Source organism: Eleutherodactylus coqui, chromosome 5, assembly GCF_035609145.1.
Source record: "Eleutherodactylus coqui strain aEleCoq1 chromosome 5, aEleCoq1.hap1, whole genome shotgun sequence".
NCBI lineage: Eukaryota > Metazoa > Chordata > Amphibia > Anura > Eleutherodactylidae > Eleutherodactylus > Eleutherodactylus coqui.
The window spans coordinates 96,445,758-96,464,415 of record NC_089841.1 but is presented as its reverse complement, the minus strand read 5'-3'; positions in this window follow the sequence as shown (position 1 = coordinate 96,464,415).

Sequence of the window (18,658 nt, the reverse complement as noted above, 5' to 3'; positions counted from 1 at the left end):
ACATCCAAAAAAGACCAATAATGCATATGGCTGCCATCAGAATGTGAAGAATCAACTTGGCACTTGATTTACCAAAGTCTTTGGGCAGATTATTCAGTAGATTTGGGAAGGTGGTTAAGCAGAATGTTCATCTTGATAATTTCTCACAAGAGGAATCAGACAGAAGACCAGAAGGGTTGAATAATAGGACATTCTCAAAAGAAATGTTGTAAGGTGTCTTTGTATAGCGAACAGCACCAGCAATAGTCAGAAGTGGTAGGACTAAAAGTATGCAGAAGAGAAGGAGTGTGATGTTATTCAATTAGAATCTTATAATGTTTACCCTTATGTAAGGTGCAAAAAAAATCTTAGCTGCTCTAGACCACAATACAGGGGGCAATTCCCTCCCAAGCCACTTTGCCGATCTATGCATATAAGAATGCTTATAAGCAGGGGCAGTTCATATTTTTTGGGGATAATTTTATAGGTAGATGACATGAGACCTTTAGTAGAAGGACCGCTTACACAAAAACATTCAAAGTGAGACAGGGGATAAAAAGTGCTCACTCTATAAATCGAATAGTAGTAGTGCCTGATCTGGTGGTAGTCAAAGTATGCTGTGAGAGGAATCGCATGTGCTTGATTGGGATCACTAAATGCTGGTAAGCCCCCTTTCCGAGAGCCCACACGGTCTCTAAACCGTACAGTCCAACAGTGCATCATAGTCGGCAGGAGGTAAGGCTGTCTGGGAGTAGAGGAGTGTAGAGAAAGGGTGTTACCAGAGAACATAGCGAGCTGATATCGGACTCCGCAATGCTGCCTCACCTCCCTAATGAAACAATCGGGCATGCACATTTCAATGGGTTTGTTCTCCTTTCCATATTTTGCACGCATATTTCCCGTGCATGGAAAAAATGGGACCTGCTCTAATTTCCTGTGTATTTGTGGACCAAGGGTCTCATAAAAGTCTATGGAAGTTTTTGAAAATGTGCACGCAAAACACAAGAACAGAGGAAATTCAGTGGATGGAGGAACTCACTGCCTCACTGTACAATTAATATGACCCCTGGTACCATACCTGGGCCCCTTGGGTTAGCTTCCTACACACACAAACACACACACACACACACACAAGAATATCGAAAAATCCTGGGAAACACATAGGGAGTCAGTTGGGAGGAATAAGAAAGGAGGTTAGTCAAGAACAACAGAGAGGTCCTGGTGTGTTGGGTGTGGTAGACAGGTGATTGGCTTGACCCGACCCACCCCTCCTCCTTTATTTTTTCCCTCCTCTCCCTCTCACACTCTTTCTTTTCTCTCTCTAAACCTAGTTTTTATGTTATAGTGTAGGTAAAAACCCTAAAAAACCCTTTGTGCTTCAGCAGGTTATGAATATGAGCAAGTATCAAGTAACTTACTTCAAAGGAGTGCCTCTTTTGAGAGCAATGCCCATCCAAGACTGCAGAATTTGTCAAATGTCACAACCAGCCCGTGAGTAGATCCAAAGTATCAGGACAGCGTTGTGCAGCAGCAAACAGTTTAATCAAAAATTTACGAAGCAACGCGTTTCGGCCCAAACAATACAAACTAGGGCCTTTATGCTTGAGATAGGACACCTTAGGTCCCCCTGTTACTCCAATAGGGGTGTTTCCTAAGTGTGTCAGGGTGAGTTGATGATAATAGATCCTACCTATTTACCATTAAGTTTCTTCTCACTTCTCTCTTGAAGCGCTGCCTAACCGATATTTCTAAACCTAGTCTTTGTTGTGGCAATTCTGGGATTGCTGCCATGCTGATAGTCTGGTGCAGGCTTTGCAGGTGGTTCTCCATCTTCTGGTCCTCATGGATGTAGTATTAGGTGAGACATGCTTAGCCGCACCTGTGGGTAATTGTCATGGCTATTTAGTCTGGCTGATGCTAGATTGAATTGCCGTTAAATCTTCAGTCAAGCTTTGACTGTGCTCTCAGTCAAAGCTTGGTCCTGGAACTATCATTTGCCTGCTGAATCTCAAAGCTAAGTTTGTGTTTCTTTTCTTTTGTTCTTTCTTATGATATTTCCCTTTACCACTTAGGGTTAATTAACGACCAAGGTATGAGGTCTGGTATGTCCTTGTCAGGGCGAATTGCCTGTGTGTAGGCAGGTTCCTGTCCCTGAGGTTATTTAGATAGGGAAAGAGTTCCCATGTTTTAGTTGATTATTGTTTTGATACAGTTTGTGTGTTTACGTGCGAGATCTGCAGGTTACGGTTCCAGCACGTCCTGGGTGGACGCGACTGTCTTTTTCTATAAATGCTGTCCATTTATGAGATAATAATATATTTCTATTTCTGGTTTAGGTGTTAATTGTTTTCTATACCGACCAGTGGTACCTTCAATAATTTTGAGCACATATGCAATTTTTTTTTTATAACAAATATTTTATTGAATTTAAATACTGCTGTCAATACAAATCATATAAATGCAGTGATCATGAGCAACATATGGAAATAAGAAAAAAACAAACAAAACATGATAACCCAATTCTAATCTGGCATGCACTATTTGTAGTAAATGCACACAATAGAACCCTAACATGCCGTAAGGATAGTCACGTCTTATAAGTTGTATCGTTCTATTAATGCAGTCAGTATCAGAAGTCGGTATTGAGGATCACCTGGAGAGAAAGAGGGTTTAACAGAGGGGACGGGGGAGAGTAACAGGTGTAAACTAATATAAAAGTGAACTTGAAATTGGGTCCAAGTATGTAAAGGTTAAGGGCTGAGGATAGCCTTGCCAGGATTAGAAACACTTGCCAATAGTAGGTTGCACACATAGGAAGCTGCAATCTGTATCGGTATGATGTACCATAGAATCTCCACAGACTGAAGATAGGAAACGCAATGATTGTTTTATCTTTAAGAAAGTTAACAAGTATATCCCAAAAAATCAAGCTATTTTGCCCACTGAGTTTTAAACCCAGCTAGAGAATCAAGTCTAGTCGCAATCAAGTGTTCCATTAAACAACTATGGTGAACCATCAGGAAAATGTCCGACAAGGAAGGAAGCTTGGCACTCCTCCATCGTTTTCCTATAGATGTTCTGGCAGTTGTTAAGATATGGGACATAATGAGAAGATCAGCAGATGTGCCGTCCTCTATGCCTTACGACAGAAGAGCAACACTAGGGTCCCAACGCACCTTAATGTGCAGGATTAAACATATTGCGTAATGGATTTGCTCCCAGAATCTTTTTTGTGATGTTCACACAAGCAGCAAATATGCATTAAGGATCCAATTTGTTTATCGCATCTTCAACATAAGTTAGAGTTCTGTGGTGACATTTTAGATAAGGGTGTCAGATACCACCGGTATAGTAACTATTGGTTTTCAGATGGTTCATACAGTGAGAATATTTATAATTAAGTCAGAAGTCCACTGATCCGCAGAAAAAGATTTGTTAAGATCCTTTTCCCATCTGGTTTGAAATAGAGGGGTAAATGCGGGAGAGTACAATGCAAGTGCTGAATATGCCTTTGAAATACCTTTGAAATGCTTCTCCTTGTTAAATAAAAAGATTTCATACTCCGAGCAGGGCAAAATAATGGGAGGGATATAAGATTGAAGCAAGTGTCTGAATTGTAAGTATTTGTAAAATTCCTTATAGGGGATATGAAATATGTTGTGTATACGAGTGAATGACATAAGCGTTGAGTTTTCCAATATATCTCCACCTCAATGAATCCCCCTAGCTTGCCATGTCTAGTCGCAATCAAGTGTTCCATATTGTGATGCAGTGTTCTAATTTACTTATTTTAATACCTGATATATCTGGTGCCAAATATATCGCATATGTGAAGGGCTCCAACACCAAAGCAAACACTATCAGGGAGAGCGGACATCCTTGACGAGTCCTATTGGAAATGTCAAAAAGGTAAGAAATTGAGCCTGAGGTGTAGATCTGTGCAGATAGACAAGAGTATAAGGCTAGAATTGAAGGGTGTAGGGGTGACGAAATCCAAACCCTGTGAGCACCTCCCTATGGTAACCCCAATGTACTCGGTCAAACGCCGTCTCTGCCCCATTCTCTGAGATCTAGTGCCATATGGTAACTTTAGGACTGCAAGTTTAATCCATGGACCATAGTGGTACGCCTAGTGAAATGTTGCTTTAACCCCTTAGTGACGAAGCCTGTTTGCGCCTTAGTGACGGAGCCAAATTTTGGAAATCTGACATGCGTCATTCAACGTAGCATAACTCCGTAAAGGCTTTACATATCCAAGTGATACTGACATTGTTTTTTCGCCACATGTTGTACTTCATTTTGGTTGTAAAAAGAGACCAATATAATTTGTGTATATTTATTAAAAGTACCAATATTGGAAAAATTTTGAAAAAAGTGTCATTTTTTCAATTTTTCAACTGTAATATCTCAAATATGTCCAAACATACTGTACAATTTTTTGATAAGATATATATTTACATCTGTTTACTTTATTCTGAATGCACACTTGAAAAACTTTTGTGTTTTTTTTAATCATTTATAGGACGTACAAATTTAACATTACTTTTCAGCACTTTGAGGAACACTTTGTTTTCCTGCACCAAGCCAAGTTTGCAAAGGCTCATGAGTGTCAGAATAATAGATACCCCCCCAAATCACCTCATTTTAAAAACTACACCCCTTAATGTATTCACTGAGGGGTGTCATGAGTATTTTGACCCTACCAGTTTTTTTCAGGAATTAATTCAATTTAGAGGAGAAAAATTAAAATTTCATAGTTTTGCAAATATGTCATTTTAAAGACATTTTTTTTCCTATATTGCCCATGAAAATGAGGATTTACACCCCAAAATGGATACCCCTGTTTCTCCCGTGTTCAGAGACATACCCATTGTGGCCCTAATCTTATGTCTGGATGCACAACGGGACCCAAAATGAAAGGAGTAGTCGGTGTCTTTCAGAACATAAATTTTGCTTGAAGGCGTTTTAGGCCCCATAGCACTTTTGTAGAGCTCTTGAGCGGCCAAAACCAAAGAGAACCCCCACAAGTGACCCCATTTTGAAAACTAGAGCCCTTAACGAATTTATCTAGGGGTGTACTGCCCATTTTGACCCCACAGTTTTTGAATGAATTCAAGCAAAGCAAAAGGAAAAAAATGTGATTTTCGTTTTTTGACAATTCTGTCGTTTTAAAAACTGCTTTTTTGGTACAGCACACATATGAATGAAGACTTGCACCCCAAAATGGATACCCCTGCTTGTCCCGTGTTCAGAGACATACCCATTGTGGCCCTGATCTTTTGTCTGGATGCACAACGGGGCCCAAAATGAAAGAAGTAGTCGGTGGCTTTCAGAACATAAATTTAGCATGAAGGTGATTTAGGCCCCATTGCCCACTTGTAGAGCCCTTGAGCGGCCAAAACGACAGAGAACCCCAACAAATAACCCCATTTTGAAAACTAGACCCCTTAACAAATTAATCTAGGGGTGTACTGTGTATTTTTACCCTACAATTTTTGAATAAATCTAAGCAAAGCAGTAGGAAAAAAATTAAAATTTTCATTTTTTGGGCATTTGTATCAATTTAAAAACAGGTTTTTTTGTACAGCACACATAGGAATGAAGACTTTCACCCCAAAATGGATACCCCTGTTTGTCCCGTGTTCAGAACCATACCCCTTGAGGCCCTAATCTACTTAAAGGACACATGGCTAGGCCTATAATGGAAGGAGCACCGTTTGATTTCAGGGTACAACGGGATAAATTCCAGGCCCCATTGCCCACTTATAGAGCCATTGAGCGTCTAAAACGATAAAGAACCCCCTCAAATGACCCAATTTTAAAAACTAGACCCCTTAATGAATTCATCTAGGGGTGTATTGCATATTTTGACCCCACAGTATTTGAATAAATCTAAGCAAAGCAGAAGGAAAAAATTACGTTTTTCATTTTTTTGGCAATTTTGTTAATTTAAAAACTGTTTTTTTTGTACAGTTTACATAGGAATGAAGACCTTCACCCCAAAATGGATGCCCCCGTGTGTCCCGTGTTCAAAAACATACCCATTGTGGCCCTAATCTACTTATAGGACACATGGTTAGGCCTGTAATGCAGGGAACACCCGTTGGATTGCAGGGCACAACTGAATAAATCCCAGGCCCCATTGTTCATTTGTATGGAATAAAAATTGACTCCCTAAAAATCCCCCTCCTCCCCTCCGCGCCCTTTTCGGCATTCCCCAAATCTTAGATAAGAGTAATAATGTGAACTGTGTGGTATTTCCGAAGACAGGGGTAATTACGGAGGCTGGTTGGGATGGGTACATTGGGCAATAAAACCGTGTATCTCCCCTCCTCTCATGCTTTTTGGGGGTCATTTCTTGACCTCAGTGGTGGGTATAGGGTGTAAAAAGTGGCGCTCTGTGAGGCTCCGTAAGCTTGATGAGGTGCGACGGTCTCGCACAGAAGACGCTCAACAAGCTGCTCCTGGAACTGCAGGAAGGCGAGCGTTCCCGGGGCTTCTTGTAAATTGCATATTACAGGTAGCGGTCTGAATAACGCCGGGCTCACATAGCCGTAGGTGGAATCCGCTTGCAGAGGCCCGTAGCGGATCCCAGCTGTGACCCTGGCTGTGACCCTGCGTACAGCCGCATAATGTACTGCACATAACTGCCTACTCACGCAGGCAGTCATTCGCAGTACTTTTTTGTTTGTTTGTATTTCCCGCACCGTTGCTTAGCGATGACACGGGTACCCGCAGCCCGTATACAATGTAGTTGCGTATGAGCAGCGGGTATATCCATGACCATGGAGCACAATATGCTCTATGTTGCGGATATCCGCGGTGAAATAGAACCTGCTGCGTTCTCTTTTCTGCGAGTGGATTACGCAATTCCGACCCACTAATGTGAGCGGAATTGTGTAATCCAATGCGATTGATCTGCGTATTACCGTGGATCAGACGCATGCGGAATCCGTAATTCCTATCTGGTCATGTGAGACCGGCCAAAGGTAGATCGCTACCTTTTTATCACGTGACTGGGGACCGCTCAACGAGGCCACCCGTCACTGTTCCAGGCTCTCGGCGACCGTTGGTCGCTGGGAGCAAGGTGATTTTAAGTTTCCTGGGCTCTCCGACTCCTGCACATGTGTCTGGTATTTTGACGGCGGTCACATGCGCAGGATCCGGGAAAGTTCACGGAGGAAGATCGCGTCGGGGTGCAAATACGGAGGCCTCCAGTAAAAAGTTCGCATCGGTGAGGGGAGATGAAGCTTCACCTTTTTTTTACTTTTACGTGATCGCCATTATCCATTGGATAACGGCGAACATGTGATGAAGAACCGCTCACCGCAGCCCCCCGTGAAATCTCCAGGCTCTCGGCTAAGTTTTGGAGCCAGGAGCAGGGAGATTTTAAATTATCCTGGCAATCCACAGCTTTTGCGCATGCATCCGCCATATTGGCAACGGGCGCGTGCGCAGAAGCTGGGGTACGGTCCGCGGATAAATCCGCGGGCCTTAGGTACGTCATTTCATCCTCCCTCACGGATATGATCCGTGGGGGGAGATGAAACGCAAGCTTTTTTAACTTTTGTAAAACTTTTTAAAACTTTTTAAAAACTTTTTTTTTTACTTTTACCCTTTTTTTTTCACTTTTTACACTTTTTTTTTTACTTTACATGATCACTGTCATCCATTGGATAACAGTGATCATGTCCCCGGTATAATCTCTCTGTTCCTGGCTACACATGGCAGCCAAGAGCAGAGGGATTTTAAATTTCCCGGGGCTCGAGCCCGTCTGCGCACGCGCCCGATGTCAATCATCGGGCGCGCATGCGCAGACAGGGATTCGGGTCCCGGGACATCGGGGAGGACTTAGGTGAGTATTTTCACCTCCCCTCATGGATCCGATCCATGAGGAGAGGTGAAACTGACTTTTTTTAAAAACTTTTTTTAAATTTTATCCATTGGATAGCGGCGATCGCATGCCCGGGGACCGCTCACTGCAGTCCCCAGTAACACCTCCTGGTTCCCGGCTACCTTCAGGAGTCGGGAGCCAGGAGATTTCAAATTTGCCAGGGGCTCCCGGGCTTCTGCACATGCGCCTGACGAACCGATCCATCAGGGCAGCTGAACATCTAACTTTTTACGCACTTTTCTTTACTTTTTTGTGATCGGCGCTATCCATTGGATAGCGCCGATCGCAATGCCGGGGGGGACTGCCCGCATCCTGGGATGACAGCTCTATGCTGTCGGCTACCTGCGGGCACCGACAGCATGGAGCTGTCATGTCCTCAGGCAAGTGGGCATTAATCCTAAAAGGATGCATAAAACTACGTCCTCTAGGATTAAAGCCCACTTACTCAGGACGTAGTTTCCCGATGGGGCAGTCATTAGGGGGTTAAAGTGTTGTTCATTGCACTTTCCCAATAGAAAAACCTGTTTCTGTAAAAAAAGAAAAAAACCTTTAATAAAGAATTTATTTTAAAAAAACTGAGAAGAACATGCAAAATACACTGCACAATTCAATGAAAAAGACCTCATTAGGCTAAATAGCCTTTTAAATTTCGATGAGAAATAGGTCATGCCAATACATGTTAGTGTGCTGTGTCCATGTAAATCAGACAGCACACAGACTTGTGTCCATATTCTATCCAACACAAGTTGCACCCCAGTTTCTCAGGCGTTTCTCGCACTCAGGGCTAGTGTACCAGAGGCCTTAGAGCTTTTTCAGTAGGACGTATTTTGGCGCAATAATCAGAGAATAGAACCCATTGATCTCAATGGGTTCATTCTCATTTCCTGATTTTGCGCAAGCATATCTGGTGTGTAAAAAAAATGGAACATGTTCTATCTTCCTGCATATTTGCGCAGCAAAGGTCACCATTGAGGTCTACGGGAGGTGTGCAAATAAGCAAACAAATGCGCAATACGCTGCGCAATTCCGTGAAACAGAGAACACATCTTAACTTTATTAGGTTAAGTAGCCTTTTAAGTCAGGGAGGGTGGGTGTCCTGCGCCCATGTGAACATGCCCTGTGTATGCGAAAAAGTACAGAAAACAACGCAGACATGCACGCAAATCAACCTCATTTAATGCACAAATATGTCACCCTGAAATGAGCGTGTTTGCGCGTATGCTCATCTAAATCCGCCCTAATCACAGGATGGATAGGAGCAGGGTCATTTACTTCTATGGGAGACTGTTTTAGACATGCTCTGTAATCTTTGCACAAGTCATTGTGCAGGGAGGGGAGGAGGGGAGCTGTGAATGGTTGATCCTGTGTTATCCATATAGAGGTATTATCTTTCAGGGTATTCTTGTCAGTGATAATGGTGAGAAAAAACTGCTGAAAGTTTACTCTACATAAGGCTCCTTGTACACGTAGCTATTAATCACAAGTGAATGATGACAGAGTTCGCGCATTCGCTCGTGCAGCCTGTTTATAAAGGTGGATAAATTATTCTAAATTGTATTCGGAATTGCGTTTGCATATCGTTCGGATTCACTGTACCAGTAAATGTGAACTAAACAATTGCTGTTCAAACGCAACGATTATTTTTATGCCTGTATAAAATGAACGGCGAATGAAAAGCAAATGAATTCTCATTCATCATTGAATCATTGGCGGTGTTTACACAGAACAATTATCGTTCAAATTCGCACAATCCAAGGATTTTTTTGAATGCTAATCGTTCTGTGTAGCCACTATTATTAGGCTTAGTGGTCAGTGGTAAAAATACAGGGGTTTAGGATTTTTAAAATATAGATCATGACATTGAGAATTTAAAAAAAAAAAAAAAGAAATCACATAAAAGTTTTAAAAAATGTTTAACAGAAAACCTGATTTGTACAACACGTCGTTTTCTTAGCCCATTACCTTCAAACTTCAAAGAATGATTTTCGAGGCAGCAGTTCTGCTAAGCACAACCTGGATATGTTTGAGCCATTATTGAACAGATTATAAGGGATTACTACTACATGCAATCAGCGCTCCAGTCTGCAGTGCCATGAGGAGTGCTGGAGCCTGGACTTTTCAGTATTAATTTTGTAGAGACTTTAGAGAGAAAATAGCAGAAAACTCACTTTTATTTAACCTTAATGCGGAAACTGTTTAGAATTTTTTCAACCACAACTGAAATGTTGTCATCCTGAAACTTGACAGTTAACCAGCTTTGCACAACCTTTATTGGTCATGACTACAGATGAGCGAGCATACTCGGAAAAGCACTACTCGCTCAAGTAATGTGCTTTATCCGAGTATCGCTGTGCTCGGGTCTGAAGATTCGGGTGCCGCTGCGGCTGACAGGTGAGTTGCAGCGGGGAGCAGGGGAGAGCGGGCGGGAGGGAGGGAGAGAAAGATCTTACCTCCGTTCCTCCCCGCTCTCCCCTGCAGCTCCCCGCTCCGTGCCGGCACCCGAATCTTCAGACCCAAGCACAGCGATACTCGGATAAAGCAAATTACTCGAGCGAGTAGTGCTTTTCCGAGTACGCTCGCTCATCTCTAGTCGTGACTCTTACATGATACTATTTTTTGTCTCCCCAGACCCTGCCCCTATCTGCTCTTGCAACTTAAATCTTTTTACACATGTACTTTGTACTTATTTTAGATCCTATATAATTGCAAAGGATAGACATTAGAGATGAGTGAGCATACTCGCTAAGGGCAATTGCTCGATCGAGCATTGTCCTTAGCGAGTACCTGCCCACTCGGGAGAAAAGATCTCTCTCTCCCTCTCTCCCCTCCGCTCCCCCCTGCTCATGCCCGCAACTCACCTGTCACCTGCGCCGGCAGCCGAACCTTTTCTTCCGAGCGGGGAGATACTCGCTAAGGACAATGCTCGATCGAGCAATTGTCCTTAGCGAGTATGCTCGCTCATCTCTAATGACATCCTAAAATCAATATAGGGATTTTTGACATTATACATACACATATTTGGTATCACTATGTTTGGAAAAGATACTTTTTATTTGTTAAACTAATTGAATTAAAGAGAATTCTTTACCAGGTTTATACTGTTTTATGTGAGGGCATCAAAAACTAGTGAGACACTGGTCCAGGGGTAGGCTGGGCCTGGGGCAGGGAGGCATAATGCTGCAGGCTGGGCCACCAGGAAATGTTTTGGACTTCCATGAGTCTTAAACCTTGATCATGTTGTGGCCATGGCTGCTTCTTCCTACCTGTCATATGTCCAGTCCATGCTACAGCCATCTCACTCACTCTGCCTAGGGTGTGACACTTTGCAATGCTTGAATACAGCGTTGCAAAGTGTCAAACTAGTACTAACTTCATAATTTCGTAGTCAGCACAATGTGCTGTGCCGCCTCTTCCTGCTGGCAACGTGTAGTGTTAGGCCGGCTTCGCACAGGCATATATAGTGGCCCAGAGTTAATGGGGTCCTCTCCAGAATGTTCTATGTCTGTCTCGTGTCACTGTCTTGTCAATGTCTTGTTTGTGGAGTGCATTTGATTTATGTATAATGAAAACAAAGATCTGGTGCCGTGTTAGCCAGTAGAGGAAAATGTGATTGTTCCCAGCAAGAGAAACTGAGAACAATCTCATTTTGATTTATGTGTAATACTGTTTGCAGGACTGAAAGGGTTAATGTCTGGTATGTTCTGTCCTGTCTGGAAAATGTATCGTTTTGTCCTGCATGTAGTATAAAAGTGTGGTCATGTGATGGTCGAGGAGTCGAGAGAAGAGAGAGTCTGGGAGAAACGACAGAGGGGTTTGCCAGGTTGGTCTGTGTGTATGGAGTATGGAGTAGGCCGAGCAGCAAGAAAGAAAGCAAGTGTGTTATGCTGGTAGAGAAAGTGATTACCGAGAGTGAAAGAACCTGCAGATAACTTGGCCTGTGGATTGTTCAAATGCCCCGTGAAGCTTCACCGTGAGATAATTCTGTATACCATTGTACTCAGTCTGTTAAATTGCTTTACAAGAAGTTTAAGTAAATGGACAAGATCGACCGTTCCCGGTTTTGTTCCAAAATATACTCTTCTGGTGTTGCACTATTTTATTCATGTGCAAGATCCATCAAGTGCGGGCAAATATGCTTACTTTCATGTGAAGCTGGACTTAGGCTCAGAGAAAGCCACCTGTGCCTGACCTGACTTGCATTAGCTGATCCTGCAGCATCTCCCATAATTTCTACTGCCAGCACTCAGGAGCTGACTGAGCCCAGTGATTGGCTTCAGCGATCATACAGAATGTCAATACAATAAAATAACAAACTGAGCAGTATTTACCCCTCTTCCACTGACAGAATCCAGCACTGCAGCCTCGCTGTGGTCCCAATGTCTGATGTGACAGCTGATGTCACCGGAAGTCAGGTGACCGCTGCAGGCAACAGAGGCTGCAGCATCATAGCTTGTTGCCCTTGCATCAATGCTCATTTCATCAGTGCCATGATAACAAGAGAGCTGAACAATGACACTGCAGGCTCTCATTGGCTGCAGCAGTCACCTGATTTCTGGTGACGTCAGCTGCCACAATTAAAAAATGGGACCACGGGGAGGAGTGGCGGCAGGGTGCAGATCTTAGCGGAAAGACAGCAGGCAACAAGATGGTTGTCAACAGCAGCTTTACTGTCCCTACCTGCAACATCCAGATGCAGCCTAGCCCGGATGCGCACAGTGACAAGAATAATAATAGTAGCGACACAGGCTAGAATTTGCAATGTCTTTGTGACGCCAGTACCTTTTCAATGAAGCATGCTGGTGGCAATGAAATAGAGTCCAAACCAGAGTTGATAAAGTAAACCAAAGGTACACAGTTTACTTAATGCTTGACAAGTCAACAACAGTTCACACTTGGTAGAATTCATATATAGTATTACGTTTAACAGTTCCATTTGAGCAGAAAATACACGTACTTATTTCCTTAGACTCTCCTCTGCACAAGAAGATGGGTCCACCAGTTTAAGTTATCGGTTGGTTTTTTCCATATGGATATTTGTGGAGGAATTACGGGAATTGGGCTGGCTCATTTAGATCGGTTAGATCTCTTCGTTCTGAAGGGTCTGCCCTGGCTGCAATTCCATTCTCCAGCAGGGATGAAAAAGACTCCTTCCACTCTGGCCTCCTGTACTGAGCTTAATCATTCCATTAGACCTGACTTATTCTGGTCTAAGCCCGACTGGTTTAAGCTCCACATCTCGACTTCTTACCCTGACCCAATCTTCCTTCCACCCCACTAACTAACTCTCTTCTGCTCCTAAACCAAAAACTAACCTCTAGAGTTATGCCTCCAACTATAGGGTCACTTACTCAGCCAATCCCAAGACTGCCTAAGATGACTGACACGACACACAAGTTTAGGGTGAGTACTACACAGTGACTCAAGATTAGGTTACACAGACACCAGACAAGGCCAATACACATAACAATACACAGTGTACTATACTTAAAAAAACAAACACATACAAAACACAGAAGGTAGATATTAAAGTGCTGAAGGGTTCCTACTCTGAGACACTACAGAGGCAACAGCACTGCATCGCTGTGACAGAGGAGGGGTAAGTACTGATCCGTTTGTTATTTTACTACAGTGAGTGCTATTGAAGGGATGTTGTTCGGTAACCTGACAACCTCGTTAACTTTTTAAAGCCTGGTTGATTCTCCTGCTTTTTATTGACAAGCACAGGTAAAAAGGTAAAAGAAGTACTGCCATTCATGGGCCAGTGCTGTATGCTTGCCCCCAGGCTAAAATCTGCCAGCCAGCACCTGCCTTGGTACCATTGATCGCTCACTCTAATTGGTTTAGCAGTTTTGTTGCAATCAACTGTTACCTCCTGTAATCTGGGGTCTTCATATTTATGTGTGGTAAGCTAATCCTACCTGCCAGCCATTGATTGACAGCTTTCTCAAAAGTTGATCTGCTTTGTAGGATTTTTCTGTACTTCTTGGGTGCTGGTGTTGAAAAGTTGTTCATGTAGAACCTCAGATCTGCATCCTTCTTTTCCCTGGCATGATCTGTCAGGAAAGAATCGGGAAGCCCTTAAACAGAGGATAGTTGGCCAGACTCACCAATATTAGCAGCTTCGGCCAACTTCTCCCTAGTGTTTATGGGGGCCTCAGGCCACGACTATGTATTACATATTCACCACTTATAGAACAACTACTGATAGCTGTGAATAAAACATATGTAATAATTAGCATTTATTTTCTGCACACATACACAAAACCATTATTTATCTCATCTCCACTGGTCCATTCATATTTAACATTTGTTAATTCCTGACATTCAGTTTCTTATATAACAAAGCAGAAGTTGCAGGGGGAAATACTCTTATGGTAAAGTACCCACTTCTGATTTTTCTTTATCTTCAATTCTATTTTCTCAGGTAGAAATGACTGCATTTCCCATTAGTACCACCACAGATGCCTCTGCTTCAACCAAATGATGTGTTTATAGAAGCGCCTTAGAAATGTCTAAAAACCAAATAATTTTTAACAAGACCCTACTTCTGCATTCTCACTCACTTGTGGCCTATATATATTTTCCAGGTGTAGGATTATTCCTTAACGGGGTTTTTCAATATAAAAGTGATTGGTTGCAGTAGGGGGGCGGCGTATATATATTAAAAAAATATATATATATATATATATATACACATATCTATATATCTAAAGGTGTAAGCCCTCACTGGCTGACTCACTCACTGACTCGCCACTAATTCTCTAACTTCCCAGTGTCGTACAAACTTGAAATTGGGAATCTACCTCACCTCTATGAGTATATACTGAGGAGAATCTAACTGACCTCTGTGTGTATATACTGAAAGGCTGTAAAGGCAGTCAGAAAGTCATGGACTGCAGGGATGGAACATGCATTTAAGGCTAAGAAGGGACTGTAACCTCCAGTCTGGGAGTAAATTTGAATAAAAAGGAGCGTTACCTTTAAGGGTTAAAAGTGAGGAGCGTGGGAGGGGTGGCACATTCTGCAAAGGGACATCAGTACATGCAGTCTGAGAAGAATCCAACGCTCCTCTATGTGTATACATATTTAATTTCTCATTCCTCTAAGGTAACCCCCAACTACCAAATTAAATTGAGTGAAGCCAAATATATTTGGCATTCATAGCCTAATAATCTTTACTAGTGCATTTCAGATATATTCACTAGCCTCTAGCTGCTGTTATGTCCTGAGTGGACATGAAGGGTAAATGAACGCAAAGAAGCACAACCGTGCACAACCAACATTAAACAACCAAAGCACTACTATGCAAAGCAAACATAGAACTAAATATCAGCTCCACTATAAGCACCGGTAAGGAGAATTTATGTGTTTATCAAAGAGAAGACTCTCCCAGATCTCGTGCAGAAGTCTGGACCCAGGAGAAATACAAATCACACCAGCCTGTGTGGTATCAGATGATTTCCACTTTATTCTAAGGTGTTCGAAGCTTATGTACCATAAATGACATCACAGCAAAAGTACATACCTCCAAGATTAATAAGAATACATGATAGGCTAAAAGAAAAAAATGATTAACATAAGTTACACCTCTTAAGGTGTAACTATAACATACAATAAAACCGTTATGAATTCAGGGAAAAGGAATGCAAGAGATATCTAGAAGTCTATCCTATTTCCTGTGGTCCTCATCTGTAAACATACATACATGGGTGGTCTAGCAGACTGTCTTATCTCGTCTGTCTCATCAGAAAACATGCACTGCTATAGAAGGGTTTCGTTTAACCCCTTCACCACTTTATACTAGTACCATGCTATATATTTCTAGTCTACAATGCAATAAAAGAACAATTAACTGATACATTGATCTACAATTTTCTTAACAGCACCGCAAGGTGCAAAAAACAGAAGCAAGAAGGAAACAAAACTAAGGGGAAAATCCGACCATACGAACCCCTTACCCAGGAGAGGACACTACCTGATCAGCAGGCCGATCGCTCTGATAAAGAGCAGACCTGTACACAAACCTCGGTGTTTCAGCCAACTTCTCCCTAGTGTTTCGGCCAACTTCTCCCTATGTAGAACCAGGGGAGAGCTGACATCACTCACCTGCCACCACGTCCCTCAGGACCAAGAAAGGCACAGATACAGCTAAAACCTGGCCCGGCCTGATAGCAAGGGGATGATACCAAAACAGCTGCCTTCTCCAGTATATACAGGACCAGGGGTGTAGCTAAAGGCCCAGGTGCAAAAGTTTATCTTGGGGCCCTGCAACTTCTCTTAACCCCTTAACACAGAGGTGTAACCTGAAGCTCCTGGGCCCCAATGAAAACCCTGTAGTAGGGCCCCCAACTATAATGCTTTACTAATACTACTAGGCTTCCTATATGGAGAAGAGAGGCCTTATGGGCCCCCTAAAGCTCCTAGGCCTGGGTGCAACCACATCCTCTATAGTTATGCCAGTGTTCCGGAGCGATTGTGCCTCGTGTACATTGGCAACTCCAGGGTGTCAATGGAGATGATTGGGTCTCAGCCCTGTGTCTTTTTAAAGACATGTTAGGAAGCCTCTTTTTTTCTTAGGAGTTACTCAATTGTGGGTTAACAAGACTGAGGTTTGGCTCCACCTGAAATCAATCACCACATCATTAACCATTGAGTGTGGTTCTGTGACATTTTTACCACATTAAGCTCCTGATGTTCTGTCTTTATGCCAAGAGAAACATGTTGAGAATTCTAAATATCTGAGCACTTTTTTGAAAACTGGACTATTGAGAACTCTGTCATTTTTAACAGAGCATTTTAATATCATACTTTGGAGCATTAAAGCCTTTTTTAGCATCCAAGATATCTACAAACTATTGGAACATCAATCCAATAGTTATATAGAATACTGTCCAGTTTGTCCCACTCTGTGGGTCTAGTTTACCCATCCTCAGTATCCCATTGAGGACCCTTGCTGGAAACTGCTAAGGGTGCTACAGGGCTGCGAAATATATCGACAGCCTCTTGAGTGTTTATCATCAAGTGTTCTTAACATTTTTGGTTCCTTGGTTGTGAATCTTAGGCCACAGTCCTCGACCTGCATTCTGAGAAGTGGAGTCCAACACCACAACGAGGTACTAGCTAGCCTGGTAATATTTTTTTCTGAGGAGGGCTTTCCAGGTAATAATCTCCCTTGTACTGGGCCCTACCATCGATCAAGGCCTTACTATCCCTTCTTTTACCATGGTTTCTTTCTTGTCATAGAATCTAGGTGTATATGTGTTTGTCCCTTCACACCCCATGGTTTTAATTATTGATCAATAAAATGGTTGTTTTAGGTTTTCCTTCTGTAGGGTTTTTTTCTGTGAATTATAATTTAACGTTTTATTAAGCCTCTCTGTCTCTGTGAAACATACTTTAATCTTTTAAATTTACCAATAATTAAAAATTATATTAATCTTATTTTTAGTCCCCATACAGGACTTGAATTAGTGATCATATGCTTATACAATAGGTACTGGTGCATCTTGTCTCCACCAGACACATGGGTGGAGACATAGGTTGGGAGTCCTGAGTTAGAGGGTACGCCTAAGTTATGGCCAGAGCTGGGGATTGGCTGGCGCGCACACACACCTCCCCACATGCATCGCCCATTCCCCTTGCCCTGGTTAATAAATCTTCCAGCCGGACTCCCCACTTTCAGCGTCCATGTCCCCCTGCTGACACAGCTGCATGAGCAGGTGGCCCCGCTGTAACTGTGTTCGCTGGCGTCCCTGCTGCTGTCTACGGAGACACTGACAGGAGAGGACAGAGTATGCAGCCACTGGCGAGAGCCACAGGGGAGGACAGAGTATGCTGCCTCAGCTCCCTTATCCCCCTGTGACATGGTCCTGCTAGCTCACACATGTCCTCTCTCTCCCTGCCACCGGGGATAAGCTGCGGAGACAGCGGAGGAAAAGCTGCGGTGAGCGACGCGTCAGAGGGGAGGAGGGTGACAGCGTGCCCGGCTGCAGCGTCCGCAGCGGAGGAGGGGTATGAGCGTGGCGTCGAGGCAACCAAACACAGATGCAAGTCAGCGCCGGGGAAATGCAAGCGCAGATGGAAGTCCGCCGGGGCCATGTCACAGGGGGATGTGGAAGCTAACGGGGGCGTTAACAGGAGTTTAACAAGGCATTACCTGTCACTCTGCAGGTCTCCACCCATATTTCTGGTGGAGATAAGATGCACCAGTACTAGAGATGAGCGAATGTACTCGGATAAGCACTACTCATCCGAGTAATGTGCTTTATCCGAGTACCTCTCTGCTCGTCCTGAAAGATTCGGGACGCGCTGCGGAGCGGGGAGCTGCAGGGGAGAGCGGGGAGGAACGGAGGGGAGATCTTTCTCTCCTTCTCTCCCGCCCGCTCTGCCCCGCTCCCCGCTGCGACTCACCTGTCAGCAGCGGAGCGCCCCGAATCTTTCAAGACAAGTACAGCGGTACTCGGATAAAGCACATTACTCGGATGAGTAGTTCTTATCCGAGTACGTTCGCTCATCTCTAACCAGTACCCATACAATATACTGAAACACTTTAGTTTTGAGGTATATTCTATTTTGATAGGCATTCTAATAATGCTTGCTCCAGATAGTGGCCATAGTTCTGATCAGAAATAACTGGATGTAATTAGATAAATACCCAGTATTGTGGTTAGGATGTATTTATAAGGGTGCAAAGGTAGCAGTCACATTTGATACATGGTTTACATTGTGGAGTAAATTTTAGTGCAGATTTCACTCATTGCATTGCTTCTTTACAACAAATAGAAA